The sequence below is a fragment of the Callithrix jacchus genome, chromosome 2, assembly GCF_049354715.1.
Source record: "Callithrix jacchus isolate 240 chromosome 2, calJac240_pri, whole genome shotgun sequence".
Taxonomy (NCBI): Eukaryota; Metazoa; Chordata; class Mammalia; order Primates; family Cebidae; genus Callithrix; species Callithrix jacchus.
Genome location: NC_133503.1, coordinates 63,369,128 through 63,385,574, shown reverse-complemented (window position 1 = coordinate 63,385,574; position 16,447 = coordinate 63,369,128). Strand labels below are relative to the sequence as shown.

Here is a 16,447-nt window from a genome sequence, read left to right as displayed (position 1 = left end):
CTCTGTTATGGACTAATCATGTTATGCTCTTTAAGACTCCCATGGCTTTCTTTCTACTGTTCCCTCAGCTGGGAATAATCATTCTCTCCTTTTCAACCTGGCAAAATCATCTGCATCTTTAAGACCTAGTTCAAATGCAGTTTCTCTTAGGATGCTTCTCTTGACCTCTTTCATATGGAACTTAACACATTTCCCTTGTCATTCTGTGCTGTCAGTTATTTGTTCGTCCATCTGTCTCTTCCACTAATCTGTGAGCTCTAAGCATAGTGACTGGGATACAGCAAATATTCAATAAATGTTTACTGAAGAAATGAATAAACTACAACACTGAAAGACCTAGTCCAGCAAGTGAAATTATCTTGGAAAGGTAATTAGTATCTCTAGGCCTTAAACTGCCATCTGTAAAATTAGCTAATGTTGAAAAAATTTTTTTTAAAGATGTGAAACCGTTTGTTCAAATAAGAGCTTCCCTGGAAGACCAATATCAGAAAGTAAGTGATAAAGGAAGTAAGCACTTAAAGGTAAAATGCTCTGTTTCATGGAAGGAAAGATAACTTGCCAGGCTCCTCCTCCTTCCCTCCCTGCCCCAACCATGAAGCAAACTGAAAAACTACTAGACTCTATATTATATGATCTCTTTCAGTTCTAATATTCTATGATTCCATGATGTCATACAATAGTGTTTCATAGCAACACATACAAGAATTATTAAGTGGAAAATTCCTTTGTTCTATCATCCTTTAGGAACAAAAGTTTCCATATATGGAACAAAATATAGTTCCCTATATTTTCCTATAGTGGATTATTTTGTAGAGGTATGAAACTTGGACTAATTGTGTTATACAACCGTAACCACGGAGCTGTTCATCCCACTAGCTTGTCGGATAAAAGCAGGTGATTTGTGACAATCATTAATTTTAGGTACAAAATATTGCCATGAATAAAACAGATTTTAAAAATAAAAAACAAACTGTTGATTAATCTTTTAAGAAACCTGGCCTTTATTACTTATGCCTGGAAAAAAAATGTAAATGCCTGTAATTTCAATCTTCACGTGCCTCTGTAATTAAAAGCTCAAGGTGTGAAATACTGGTCTATAATTCATTAGCTATAATCGACACTCATTTATTCTGAGGCTTAATTTCCTCATCCCTAAAACTGGTCTGATACTTGCTTTATGTAATTGTTATAAAGACCAAGGTAAATAAAGTAGCCAACATACTGGTACCTGGTAGGCCTTTGAGACAGTCTATATTTCATTCCTTATTGAATGCTAACAAATACAAAGAGACAGCCTTCTCTAGTGTTGTACTAAGAAAAGAAAGTCATGTTTTTGGACAGATAGTATTCACAACCAGCCATCTTACTATGGCAATTTGTTAAGATGAGAAGACCATGCTTGAATTACCCCAAACTTGAATGATATCTGAAAAAGCAAATTTGGAAGAATTCATATTGTGATGGGTATAAAATCTTATCTATAAAGGATAGGGGAGAACTTTTGGTTCAGACTGTATCACCAACAGCAATAATAGTCTGAATTCCAAGGCCTCACCATCTAACAAGAGCATTTATTTAGCGACTAGAATTATATAGTTGTACTTTAACAATATTTTTCTTCAATTTACCATTTAAATATTTGAAACTATATTTTAGCAGAAAATTCTAAAAGAGACCAGTCATACTTTTAAGAATCACCTTTCATCTTGAGAGAGGGGCTCTACCAACATTCTACTAAAAATATAAAGCACAGAAACCAAAAATGGCAGCTCTATTATCATTAAAAACCAAAAGTAAGCTCATGTCCATAACAGGTAGAAATTAAACACCTCTATTTCTAATATAGCATATGAAAAAGATTTGAAACTAATGATGGGACCTTGCATATTTCAAGCAATCTGCATCTGTTGGTATTTCACCAAAAGGTTTGAATTTCTTAGTCTTAATTTTACTGTGAAGTCATGCAAATTACACAATTTTATATGACATACTAAATAGGTAGAAAAGAAAACAAAGAGTTAACCAAAAAATAAAAGTATATATATATAAAACCCAAAATGGATATGCCAGTGATTTTGTGCTACAGGTATTATTCGGTATTAGGTCATCAGTCATAATGTTTTAAATGAACTCTTGAACAAGGATGGAATCACAAAAAAATTAAGTGACTTAACTGAATGATGGCAGTAGCAAAAGTCAGAACAGATATTCCTGTCAAATAAGCAGTGTGATTTTAGCCTCCTTTTACTTAATTTAACCAATTCTCCAGTTTAGGCCTTTTGCTTGATCAAAGTATGTATCTTTACATTTTTAAACTTCATCCTTAATAAATCAACTTTAAATACTAACTTCATTTAACTTGTAGGTCTGAGTATACTTTGTTCAATGAGAAAAAGATCTTAACTTGGCCTGGATTTAGGAAACCATGTTATAGTGAAAGGTCCTCTCTAAAACATTTATTTTTAGTAAAGAGCAACGAAAGGAAAAAAGAAACATTTTAGGGATTTTACAAATGTTTCTTAAACGAATGGTATGAGGAAGAATCAGGTGGAGATGAGTAAGAATAGCCTATCATGGGAACAGAATGGCCTCAGAGCTGTCCTTATATGATCAAATAGCCAAAGATACTTTCTGCTTTTCATTAATTTATTCCATTTTCATAAAACTTGATTGGATTAAAGGGTGGGAGTAAGACACAGGTAGTGTGGAATATTCTGGACTTGCAATAGCTTTTCATGTCTTCATAACACATGGATCTACTTTTCATGGAAATGTAATGGTAGGATGAAGAGGTCCTTGGATACAAAGCAGGTGTTTACCTCAAAATACCAAGAATTTTTTTTAAGTTGAGTACAATTTACATATAATAAAATTCAACCTTCTCAAAAGCATCTAGTTTTATGAGTTTTGACAAATGTATATAGATGTATAAATACTACCACAATAAAAATTTCCATTACTGCAAAATGTTCCCCTGTGCCTTGCTGTACAAACTTCTCAGCCCACTCCCTCCCTGTACTCAGGGATTCTTAAGTTTGGCAGGACCTGTTCTCAAACAGACAAAGAAGACTGAGCATCAAAAGGACTTCGAGTGGAGTTTTATAAGCGGCAGTACAACATGGTATCATCTGCTTTTTATAGCCCAAACTCTGCTCACAGAAGAAATGGCTAATCTAGTGATGGGTATATGAACTGTTTTGTAGTACCAGCTCCATCACTTAGCACAGTATAGCTTATTCTTTTAATAAACATTAAACTGAATTTGATAAATGTGAGCTTGATAAACATTCCAACATGTGTCAAGTACTGTGCCAAATGCTGGAATGGACAAAATCAAACAAGATCCTTATACTCCTGGAGGTTACAGTTCTAGTGAAAGAGGCAGATATTAATTTAATAATCACACCAACATTACTACAAACTGCAAGTTGCTACAATGAAAAAGTACTAGGTGTTCTGAAAGTTTATAAAAAGAAAACGTAACCTGGTCTGGGAGATCAGGGAGGACTTCTATGAGGAGGTGAAATTTAAGCAGAGAGCTGAGGGGTAAGCAGGAAATAACTGGGTGAAAGGGAAAGGCTGGGAGAAACAGAAAAGAATGTTCCTGACTGAAGAAGTGTTATGTGTAAAGGCCTGGAGTTATAAGAGAGTTTGTGCTTCTGAGGGTCTTATAGAAGTCCAGTGAACTGGCTGGAAGAGTGGGGTTTACACGAAGTTAGAGGGAAATTGAGGATAGGCCAGTAAGGGCTGTACACATACGTAAAGTTGGGTTTTATCCTAAAAACAACAGAAAGTTATTTAAACAGGCAGAAAGACAAAATTGGATTTATATTTTTGAAGACTACCCTGGCTACAATGTACAATGTAAGCTGAAAGCAGGGGAAGGTGAGAATAGTCAGGATTCAAGTTAGGAGTATAATGTAATATCCCAAGTAAAACAGATGGTCGCTTGGAGCAGGGCTATAGTGGAGACAGAAACAGACTGGTCATATATTTATGAGGTCAAAAATATATAGAACTTGGTGGAGAGTAAGGAAGAAATGAAATAAAAATGATTCCTAGGTTTCTGGCTTATACTAGAATGGTGCCATTCACCAAGACAAGCAACAATTCAAGAAGACCAGGTTTATTACAACAAATATTACTAAGTGTTAGTATGCTTAGTAAAGAAAGGATGCCCACGAGCCAACTACTGAGGATTCTGAAGGAAAGATGAATAAGTAGATAAGTCTCATATAATGGGATAAAAACCATGACAAGGATAAGCACAGAAAGAAAGGATGCCCATGCCATCAGTGGGGGAGAGTAGGGAAGAGATAGCCGGAGAAGACTTTCAGGATTTTGTAACTATATAAAACTCTTTTAATAAGAAAAGAATCCTAATCTTCCAAATGAGGTAACTATCTCTACTTCAAAGGAATGCTACCTTAAAAGTGAGTGGGGCTACACTTGCTGCCTATTTTTTTAAACTTTTCATTTTGAAATAATTGTATTTTAAAATTTTTATTTATAATTTTTTAAAATTAAAATTTATTATTATTATTATTGAGACAGGATCTCAGTCTGTTACCCAGGCTGAAGTGCAGTGGCATGATCACAGCTCACTGTAGCCTTAAACTCTTAGACTCAAGTGATTCTTCTGTTTCAGTCTCTTAAGTAGCTGACACTACAGGTGCATGCCACCATTTCTCAGTCAATTTTTTTTTCAGTTTTTGTAGAGATAAGGTCTCACTGTGTTGTCCAGGATAGTCTAGAATTTCTGTCCTCAAGTGATCCTCCTGAGTGCCTCAGCCTCCCAAAGTGTTGGGATTAGCAGTGTGAACCTCAGGCACCTGGCCTGGCATAATTTTAGATATACAGCAAAGTTGCGAATATAGTACAAAGAATTCCTATATACCCTCCGTTTAGTTTCCCTAAGGTTAACATCCTATATAACCATGGGATTTTCCAATTGGAAAAATAGGAAGAAGCATTCAGGTGGAGTTTTGTGTTCCTTTCACTGTTGCTTTCCTTCCCTAAGCCTGCACTATGAAGGATGCTTTCTCAGGACTACTGCCTCTTTTCTTTTCTATTTTTCTTTCTTTCTTTCTTTTTTTTTTTTTGCAGTGGGGAAGGGTAGGAGAAACTGCCTGGCGGGACCGTGATAATAGAGCCTGCAAGAGGGTGTAAAATCTCCGTATCTCTAAGGCTACCTGGGGCTCCTCCACTTTCTCTTGCTAGCCCACACTCAGCCTCTACCAATTTATTAACCATGTAGCCCAGTTATTCTTATGGTATTCATGAGTCAACTTCAGGTAAGAAAGTGCTCATGTTCCTTTTTTTCCTAGCAACATCTATCTCTGCTTAAATTTCTGGCTATTTGGTTGCTCTTCCACTTCAGTTCTCTGGCAGGTTCAAGAAAGTTTTTCCAGCTTTATTGTTGTTTGAAGGGTAGAGTGATGCTTGTTCCAGCTTTCTAGGCTCCAAATGGAAACCAGAAGTCCTCTGTTATTCTTAATTCTAGAATTTGAGTCTAAAAAGTTCTCAACTGCAATCTACTTCATTCTTTATTTTACAAGTGAGAATACTAAAGCTCCAAAAGAAAAAACTGACCTTTGAATATTTAGGGATAGAGTCAGAGCAATTCTACTTATTTACAAAGTGACTCCGTATATATATATGTTCTATATATACACATACTACTTATAGATATAGAATAGACATATATCTAGTTATTTACACAGTGAGTCAGTATTTGGGGAGACATATAGGAAATCTTGGACATTCAAAAAGTAGAGATGAAATAAAATGAGATGCAAGGACCAGGTATAATACAAAGTTGAATCAGAGTAGGAGGAATTCAAGGACCAAAATTCATGAAAGTAGTTTATAAAGGTTACATGCAATTGTGTAGTTGAACCATAAATTGGCGCCAAATTTCTAGATGGCCAAAATGAAAAGGGAAAGATTATTATTTTATAGTTTATCAATTAGGGGAACACACACACACACACACACACACACACACAACTCTTAAGTAAACAGAAGCATTTCCTAGTGCTAAATTAAGAAGTTTCTCTTCTATGGCTTCATACAGGGACCACTAAGAAATATAATGAGCCAATATTTTCAATGGCACCCCCGTAGCAAATATAGTTACCAGGTTTTACACAACGTTGGAGTTAAATGACTCTGGATGGAAGTGTCCAGTTTTCAAATCTAAATCTGTTCACCTCACTAAGCAGTTTATACTACAGCAATTCACTAGGATAGACATCTATCATGCAAACTGCTAATGAGCACTGGTGACTCAATTCCTATCAAAATAGTATGTCTGGAGTTACAAAACTTTCAAATTAGAAGAGACCTCATCAACTGGTCCCATCATCTCATTTTAGAAATGATATAGAACACAATAAATACTTTCATGTGGAAAATATATATGCAAGTATAGGCAAGTTACATTCCTATCCAGTTTAAAAAAACCCTGCCAACATAATAAGATATTCTCTCTTTAGGATGCTACTGATGTCAATAATAGAACTTTATAAATATTTACAAGTAATTCTTAGGAATCAGAAGCAGAAGAAAAGGGAAACAAAAGACAGCCACAAGTCTTCCTGCACTACTGACAATCTACTGGAGTGAAAAGGTCAAGATCTAGCCAAAAACTGAGAGAAACCATGAAGAAAAAGAAAATAAAGAGTTATTCTAGGGATAGAATTTTCTACAATGATTCAAATAATATAACTTCACAGTTTCAAGTTTCAAGTCTACGATGCATTTTTATTTAATTCTGTACATCAAGTGGAAAATTAATTTCTAAATCCCTAATGAGCCACCAAAGGCAGAGTGAGCTAGAAAAGGCCTAAGCTAGGAAGTAATACATATCTACATATACCAAAAACATTTAAAGAGGCTGTAGTTCACAGACTATAATTAGAAATATGGGACTCTCTTTAAGACAATACTCTGAGTCTTGCTTTTAAAGAGTCCTGACAGCACAGCATCTGAAAAGATACAAGAGTCATTTTTGGTCCTGCTCAAAATGTGTTTGCTGCTAAAAGTCCTGAAAAGATGACCTTTTATCAGGTCATCTGTCTTACCTAAAGTGAGTCCTGCGTTATGAAACCAGGAGACAGAATTAAAGAGACTCTAGCTTTTTCTCTTTCACGAAAAGAAAAAAAAAAAGGTGAGAAAATCCGAGTAAAATGAAAATCTTATATAAAATATGTGAATATAACACACACAGACACATATTATAAACATGAACATCCAGTTGATATTCTTGGGTATCTTGAGACAAAGAAAATAATTTCATTTCCCACTTGGCATAAGTGGGCTCATGTTTGAATAAAAAAAATTGTTAAGAATACTCCTGTGAAAATACACTTATTCAAAGTAAAAAGAAAAAATATTATTTTGAATCTGTAATACTGCAGCCTTTCCGTTGGGATGCTGGTTGATCTTAATGAGAGAAATTATTTGATTCAAGTATCAACTAAATAGTAATTAAGATGAACATAAATGCATAAAAACAAAATTAACTGTATATGGCAAGTGCATGCCTCATAGCACCTGTCCTCACATGTAGAAAAGAACATCAGCCTTTGACTGATTATTTGTTTTTGACATGATTTATCACCCAGTATTCTTTAAACTTGATAAAGCAAATTAATCTTTGATTGCAGGCGGCACTGGAGGTTGCCATTAGTCATGTAGTTTGGTGAGGTTCCTTGTGTTTCATTTACCAGGCACACGGAAAGAGAGCCCAGAAGCAATTGCCTCAGCTATGACTTCTTTCCCAATCCACCCAGGAGAAATGATCAAAGAATTCAATATACGGAATTTTAAAGTACTTTGATAGAACTGACCAGTAAAGAGAAAAAAGAATTTTCTTTTTATTTTTTATAATTATTTTTAAACCAAGGACAAAGGAACACTTGTAAGTTGTGATTTCAACATTAACAACTCAGAGATTTTTGTTTGCTGTAGGGCAAGGGGTGAGGGTGGAGGGTAATCATAATTTTTAAAACTGCTTTCTTAAGAAAGGGCATTTAGGAATTGACTCTGCAGGAATTCAGAAATAGCAAATAAATATTCCATACTGAAAATATTCCCATAGGCTCAGGTACCAAAATGCTCCAGTTTATTAAAACCATTGTCACCATCTATTAAAATACTGAAGAAGAAATATTTTCTAGATTACTGAATATTCCATCCTAAAGTATTATGCATTTTTTGCTTTTTTAAAAAAGTCAGTAAACAATGATAAGAAATCATAACTTTCTACTCTTTTTTTTTTTTTTTTGAGATGGAGTCTCGCTCTGTTGCCCAGGCTGGAGTGCATTAGCACAATCTCAGCTCACTGCAACCTGTGCCTCCTTGGTTCAATTGATTCTCCTGCCTTAGCCTCCCGTGTAGCTAGGATAACAGGCATGCACCACCACACCTGGCTTTTTTTTTTTTTTTTTTTTTTTTTTTGTAGTTTTAGTAGAGACAGGGTTTCACCATGTTGGATGGGCTGGTCTCAAACTCCTCACCTCAAGTGATCCGCCTGCCTCAGCCTCCCCAAATCCTCCCTGGGATTACAGGAGTGAGCCACCATGCCCAGCCTTAAACTTTTCTCTTTACTTACTTACTTTTATTTTTGGGCTTTTTATTTTTATTTTATTTTAGACAGGGTCTCACCATGTCTCCCTGGCTGGAGTGCAGTGGTACAATTTCAGCTCAGTAAAACTCTGCTTCCCAGGCTCAAATGATTCTCCAACCTCAGCCTCCCCTAGAGCTAGGACTACAGGCTTGAGCGACCAACACCCGGCCAATTATTGTATTTTTTTGTAGGGATAGGGTTTTGCCATGTTGCCCAGGCTGGTCTTGAACTCAACTGCTCAAAGCAATCGATCTGCCTCGACCTGGGCTTCTTATTTTATAATTTAATATTCAAAAGAGCATTACATTGGCCTAATACTCACTATTACTCACCCTAATACCTCAGTGTGCAAAAGCAAGATTTATTTGACAAAATAACTATAAGGGAACAATATGTGAGTTAGAACTCAGGGCTTTCTACTTTTAGTCCCTTACTTAACTGATAATGCCTATCAGAGACATTTTCCACAATTTCCAAAACAGATTCTTTGACTATGCCAATCATTAACAAATCACCACTTCATATATAATCTGATTATTTCAATGAAAATTTCTTCAATCTAGCCTTAAGTACAGGATTGATATTTGATTGCTATAAGAAATGATAATCCTTATTAGGCTAAATATTGTTTTCTAAAATTGCTGGAAAAACAATATGAAGAAACTACTAGAAGACTTAACAAAATCCCAACATTTATGATCATCTCAATTCCCAGTTAGTCTGCACAGAAGGCATTTCTACACCTAAAGGGGAAGAAGAGCCCACTGGGTAATATATATCCACCTTTTAAAAACGGTTTACTTTTAGAAAGGAATCCAAAGAATACTGAATAACTATTACAAATAGCATATTCCATTTAGGACTTAAGCAATAAGTATTCATTTTCAAAGAACAGTATTTCATGAAAATTAACTGAGGTAGGATTAACATCAATGTTTCAAGTATTTATCTTAGATGGTACCATTTGTTCATAGAACAAAATTCATTACATGATCCAAACGTGCAAATCAAGGCAGTACATGTATAGATACTTAAAAGACCTTTCTCTTAAATAAAATGGAAAAGCAGCTCCTAATGCATTATAATGCACAGCCACAACCTGAAAGCTCAAGTACAATGTTCTTTTTCAAAATAACCACTATTAGTATTCTTACTCCAATGTTTGGGAAATCACACTCACCAGACTGCTGGTCATATACTTAAGCATAAAGAAATACAGTAAGTAGGTTTCTGTCAATTTTCCTACCATCTAAATATGAGCTGAAAATTCCAGGTAGCCTATGCACACACGGGTTTAGCAATTCTATGATCTTTCAAGCATTTATGAAAAATTTTGCAAAAATGTAATTTCCTAAAAACAATGCTCTATTTTCTCTTAGTATACATGAAAGTTGGTTGGAACTATAATTTTACAAATAAACAGTAAAGAATTAGGAATAAATCTTTACATAATGATACTTGAAATGCATGGAGTTGGCATATACCATCTTGTCACTAATTGCAAACAAAAATGTATCAAGTGATTTGGCATTTTTAATAGAAACTTTAAAAAGCTAATTAACTATTAACTATAATATTCACACCAGAGTTCTGTAAACTATGTATTTCCCATAATAAATTGTGTCAGATATAAGCAAATAGTATGTATAAATGTATTATTTTTCAAAAAATGTAACTCCACATTATTTTAACACGTTAGCTTAATTTATTAAAAGAAATATTCTGGCTAATTACAAGAGTTATTTAACAATTTAGTTGAAACATATTTTTTCTGGAATCATAAATTATTATAGTTTAGAAAATCAGAATACATGAAAAGAGTTGAAAAATTGTCAGTACAGAGTGAATGAAAGAACTTCTGATAAAGTCTTTTTTTTTGTCTTGAGATGGGGTCTTGCTCTGTTGCCCAGACTAGAGTGCAGTGGTGTGATCAGGGTTCATGCAGCCTCAAACTCCAAGGCTGAAAGGATTCTCTTGCTTCAGCCTCCTGAATAGTTGAGACTGCACACATGCACCACCATGCTTGGCTAATTTTTACATTTTTTGTAGAGATGGCGTTTCTCTATGTTGCCTAGACTACTTGCCTTGAACTTCTGGGCTTAAGTGATCCTCCCAGCTTAGCCTCACAAAGTGTTTGGATTACAGGCATAAGCTATCCTGCTCAGCCCAAATAAACTATATTAAAACAAATTTTAGTCTTGTCCCTGCAGAAGATTCAAAAAAAAATTAGAGTCCAAAAAATAACTTGCTCCATAATAAGAATATAAGCCAGCCTTCCTTCCTTTGTTCCTTCCTTTCCCTTCCTTCTTTTCTCTCCTTTCTTTTCTTCCTTCCCTCCTTCCTTCTGTTTGGGGGGGGTGGGGGAGGGAGGAGAGTAGGGCTTGGAAGAATAAAGAAGGATATTTCAGGAAAGAATAATTTTAGTAGGACAACTAAAAGTGTCTTCCCCTTTATAAAAACTTTAGTTGTAACTTATATGTTTATTTAAAGCAAGTTCACATGTAAGAACCTATTATTTATATATGAATATACATTTACTGCTTGGCTCCATTGAGAAACTATAAATTTCATCTATTGAACATTAGCAAAAAATTACATGTGTTTATCATCTGGATTATTCTCAGATTAATAGAGATAAATGACAAAACATAATCAGTAGCTGCTCTGCAACTTAATCATTGCATCTGAGCTATAGGAAGCACTTAATTACTCTCATTTACTAGGTTCAATCTAATGAGAAAGCATTAGCCAAATGAAAAGAATGCAGTACAAACAAACAAAATAGTTATACCATCATTAAAAAGAAACTCTGACAGTGCAGGTGACAGCATAGGCAGGATAAATTACCATAATGTTCTAAATGCTGAGCTGTCAGCATGCTAATGCCATGATCAGATACCCTGGGAATCTCTGCACTATAGCTGTCAGAAACAGGTATCATAAATCACCTCTCTCTACTGTACTGCTCATTATCACAGCTATAGTATACACGTTTTTCAGCATACTTCAGTACAAATTTGAAGGCAACACTTATTCTTATGAGTGGGTCTCTTTACTCTTATAGACACTGTAGACAATCCTTGCCTAATAAATGGATATTTTATTTTGCAATAATGAACTACTGGATCTTAGAACATGATAGGCCTCTGCTTTTAATTCACAAGCCATCTGAATGAACAGACTGCAAAAACAGCACATTTTCCCAAGCTGTATGATACGGTAGCAGTGAGCTAGGTATATTAACATATTCCATCTAAAGGAATCTCATTATTTGCAAGCTATTCCTGGATCTGGAAAGCAAAAGTAGCAGATACAAATAGGAACCACTTGCAATGGTTAGAAACCTTTATGACATAATCTTAATATTTTTAAGGAAAATTTTATATTTTATATGGAAAAAAACTAATATTTTGAGAACTTACTATAGGTAATCTCCTTTAATCCTTATAACAGCCTTGTGAGTTAAACAGTATTGTTGTAAATTTGTAGACAAGAAAGATGAGGAACTGAAAAGTTCATGCCCTTAAAATCGGTAGAGTTAGCAAAGGAATTCTGCAAAAGTCTCTGAACATGTGAAACGTGACAAATTTCTTTAATCATATAAACATGTATACTATATTTTTTATTATAAATAAAATGCTATCACACTAATTTCTATTCACCAAAAGTAGTAGCTGAAGGGAAACTAGCTTTTCATCTTCACAATGACGTCTAATACAATTATCCAAAGGTAACAGTCAATTTGATGATGTATCTGTATTCTCAAAATACTTCTTAATAAAAAGCACATATTTTACAAATAAAAAGACATATTTTACAAATAAAATGATGTTTCTACACATATATAAAAGTATTTTTAAAGTATTCTGATTGAGCATATTTTTAAAATGTGAGAAAAAAGATTATAATATATTCAGGGAGAAAAGCAATCCTCTCTGGCTGCCCTTAGTATTTTCTCCTTCATTTCAACCCTCGTGAATCTGACAAAGAGCCTTGGGGTTGCTCTTATTGCGGAGTATCTTTGTGGTGTTCTCTGTATTTCCTGAATTTGAGTGTTGGCCTGCCTTGCTAGGTGGGGGAAATTTTCCTGGATAATATCCTGAAGAGTATTTTCCAGCTTGAATTCGTTCTCTTTGTCCCCTTCTGGTACACCTATCAAACGTAGGTTAGGTCTCTTCACATAGTCCCACATTTCTTGGAGACTTTGTTCATTCCTTTTTGTGTTTTTTTCTCTAATCTTGGTTTCTCATTTTATTTCATTGAGTTGATCTTCGACTTCTGATATTCCTTCTTCTGCTCGGTCAATTCGGCTGTTGAAACTTGTGCGTGCTTCGCGAAGTTCTCGAGATGTGTTTTTCAGCTCCTTCAATTCATTCATATTCCTCTCTAAGTTATCCATTCTTGTTATCATTTCCTCGAATCTTTTTTCAAATCTTTTTTCAAGGTTCTTAGTTTCTTTGCATTGATTTAGAACATGTTCTTTTAGCTCACAGAAGTTTCTCATTACCCACCTTCTGAAGTCTGATTCCATCATTTCGTCACAGTCATTCTCCATCCAGCTTTGTTTCCTTGCTGGTGAGGAGTTTTGGTTCTGGGTGTTTTCCTCCTTTTTACACTGGTTTCTTCCCATCTTTGTGGATTTATCCACCTGTCGTCTGAGTAGTTGCTGACCTTTCGATTGGGTCTCTGAGTGGACACCCAGATTGTTGATGATGAGGTATTTCTGTTACTTGGTTTTCCTTCTACCAGTCTAGCCCCTCCACTGTATGACTGCTGAGGTCCACTCCAGGCCCTGCTTGTCTGGGGTACACCTGTAGCAGCTGCAGAACAGTGAGAAATGCTACCAGTTTCTTCTTCTGCTATCTTTGTCCCAGAATGATGCCTGCCTAATGTCAGTCTGATCAGTTCTTTTTGAGGTGACTCTGGATATACAGAGGTCAGGGAGATGCTTGAGGAGATGGTCTGTACTTTATAGGAGCTCAAGTGCTGAGCTGTGAGCTCCGTTGTTCATTCAGGGCTGTTAGGCTGCTACGTTTATGTCTGCTGCAGCAGAACTCTTAAAACCCCTTTTTTTTCCCTCAGATGCTCTGTCTCGGGGAGTTGGGGCTTTCTTTAAGAGTGTCCGTTGCACTATCCTGCCCAGCTAGGAGGCAGTCTAGTCACTATTTGCCTGCCGAGGCTCCGCCCTGCTGATGTGGCATTTGCCCTGTTGCTGCAGGCTCTGCCTTGCAGCCACGGGCTCCGCTGCGGGCTCTGCCCTGCTGCCATGGGCTCCGCCCTGCGGCGGAGTCTCTCTGTTATGGCGGGTTGCCTTGGCAACAGCAGGCTGCATCAGCAATGGGAGTGTACCTCAGTAGGGGCGGATTGCCTTGGTAATGGCGGACGCCCCTTCCCCACCAAGCTGCACCGTCCTGGGTTCAGCTGTGTCTGCTGTGAACCTCTCCACCCAGAGCATTTCAAATTGCCATTTTGTTTGTCCCTGTGGGGGTGAAACCCACCAAGCCTGCTTGCCTGGCTTCCTGCCTCAGAGCGCCTTTCTTTTTTTTTTTTTTTAAGTTGAACGGATGGCTCTCTACCAGGTGTTTCGGTCGCCCGCTGTTAGGGCACTGGGATCTGTGTGATTTCCCATGCAGGGAGCCACTGCGCTGGCTCAAACTCCACTTCCCAGGAATCTCCTGGTCTGGCTCACTGTCCAGGTCCTGTTTAATCAGATGGATATGCTAATCTGCCCTCCCAAATCTCAGATTGCTGGTTTAGCAGAGCACCTGGACCACTGTGTTTTGTGCAGAGTGTTGTGGAGTGCCGCTGCGCTGCGGCACCTGCCGAAGTGGCCGTAACAGCCAAAACGGCTGCGCTTGTGTCCCATGTCTCTCCTACACCTGGGAACTTCCCTGTTCTGTGGGCAACAAAGATCCGTCTGGAAATGCAGCTTTGACTCACCCTCTGCGCATTCACTGAGAGCTGCGATCCTGAGTTGTTCTTACCGCACCATCTTGAATCCGCCCTCTTAAAAAATTTTTTATTTTTAAATCTTTCTTTCTTTTTTTTTCTTTTCTGTTTCAGTGTCAACGTACAATTTAGTTGTATGCTGAAACCTGTCAGTTTTACTTCAATAATGATATAGTGCTACCATGATGTAACCAGAATACTTATTAATATGAATTTAAGTCCTTCCCTGATTTACATATACACCACAGACCAGGATTCTTCTTTTAAACAGTAGAGCCCTGACAGCAAATATATTTGCAAAAATGCCCACTTTCTTTTCTCATATTGCACAAATTAGTTTCATTATTATTGCAGAATTTTTATTGTTTTCTGGCTCTATCTAATACTATCCATATGATTATGAAAGACAACATGACTAACTTCTGGGGGCCTATCATGTTCCAAGCATTCTGCACATTAGAACAGAGAAACTCTATAAGCCCAGAGGTGGAATTGGACGTAGGTCAGTCTAGGACAAAGCCAGTATGATAACTATGCATGGTAGGGCATGAAGTTGATTTCTTAGATGGCCATGAAGAGATAATGCTCTATAAACCTTATACTAGTTTATTTCTGTGGCATAATTTTGCAGAATTGCTAATTGGAATTGGTAGTGTTGGTGGCCACTGGTTAAGAGCCCCATTCGACATGATTTAGAAATGAAGAGAAGAGTTCTGATGCTGTAATGCCTAGCTGAATGGCTAGGCACAGAATGCGTAAGGTCACCTCCCCTCACTCTGGGCTTGACTACAGTGCCAGATAGAAGCCAATGATGACTATACAGGAATGGGTTGGGGCATGCAGTGAGCACAAGGAAGAGGAAACTGTTTTCAAAGTTAAAAGTCCACACAGCTTTCATTAATTATAACTTAGCTATCTGAAATATCATCTGAGTCAGGCAGAAATAGAAACATTCATTTTTGCAACAAATGTGTGGCAAAAGAATTGCTATAAGTTGAGTCCTACTGACCTACATTGTAATTTCAGAAACTGATAAAATTATACTTTCATTTTTATTGATTTTCAGTAACGCTGACAGCTAGACTTGTTGCTTTGTCTCTCTACCCATTCTTCCTTATTTCCCCTTCAACGTGAGGTTAATGATTTAAAAAACTTTTAGGACACAGGGCAGGCTCTGTGATAGAGAATGGTGATGGGAGCTGGGGAGAGAGACAGGATACAGTGCCTCTCCTTGAGGAGTTCACTGACTAATGTAGAAACCTAATCTCTTCAACTGTATTACACACTCATAAAGGGCAGGGCCAGAACTAATTTATTTATGTTGGTGTTCTTTATAAGCACTCATTAATATTTTTTGAAAGAATAAAAAGGCAAATATATTCATTGCCATTTATATAAGTTTAGAGGGTAGAGTTTTCATTACTGTAATTCATGCCCAAACTTTTTTTGGGGGGGGTCTTAACTATTTTTTTTATTAATAATTATTATATATATTTATGAGGTACATGTGATATTTTGATACATGCATACAATATGTAATGATTAAATCAAGATATTTAGGATATCCATCACCTCAAATATTTGTCACTTCTTTGTGTTGGGAATATTTCAAATCCCCTCTTTTAGCTATCTTGAAATATAGCACACATTGTTCATAGCTATAGTCACCTTATTGTACTATCGAACACTAGAATTTATTCCTTTATATAACTAGGTTTGTACCCATTAACCCCTCTCTTCATGCTGTCCCCTCCTTCCCAATGCCTGGTAACTATCATTCTACTTTAGACCTCCATGAGATCAATTTTTTAGCTCTCATATATATGTAAGAACATGAGATAAGTATCTTTCTGTGCCTGCTTATTT

The 16,447-nt window shown here is 36.4% G+C and overlaps 1 protein-coding gene across 4 annotated transcripts in view; it reads right to left on the bottom strand.

Moving 5' to 3' along the window:
• The window catches only part of RANBP17 (RAN binding protein 17), a 438,613-nt gene that overhangs the window by 167,238 nt on the left and 254,928 nt on the right, over positions 1–16,447 (bottom strand). The gene's annotated exons all lie outside the window — the stretch shown is intronic.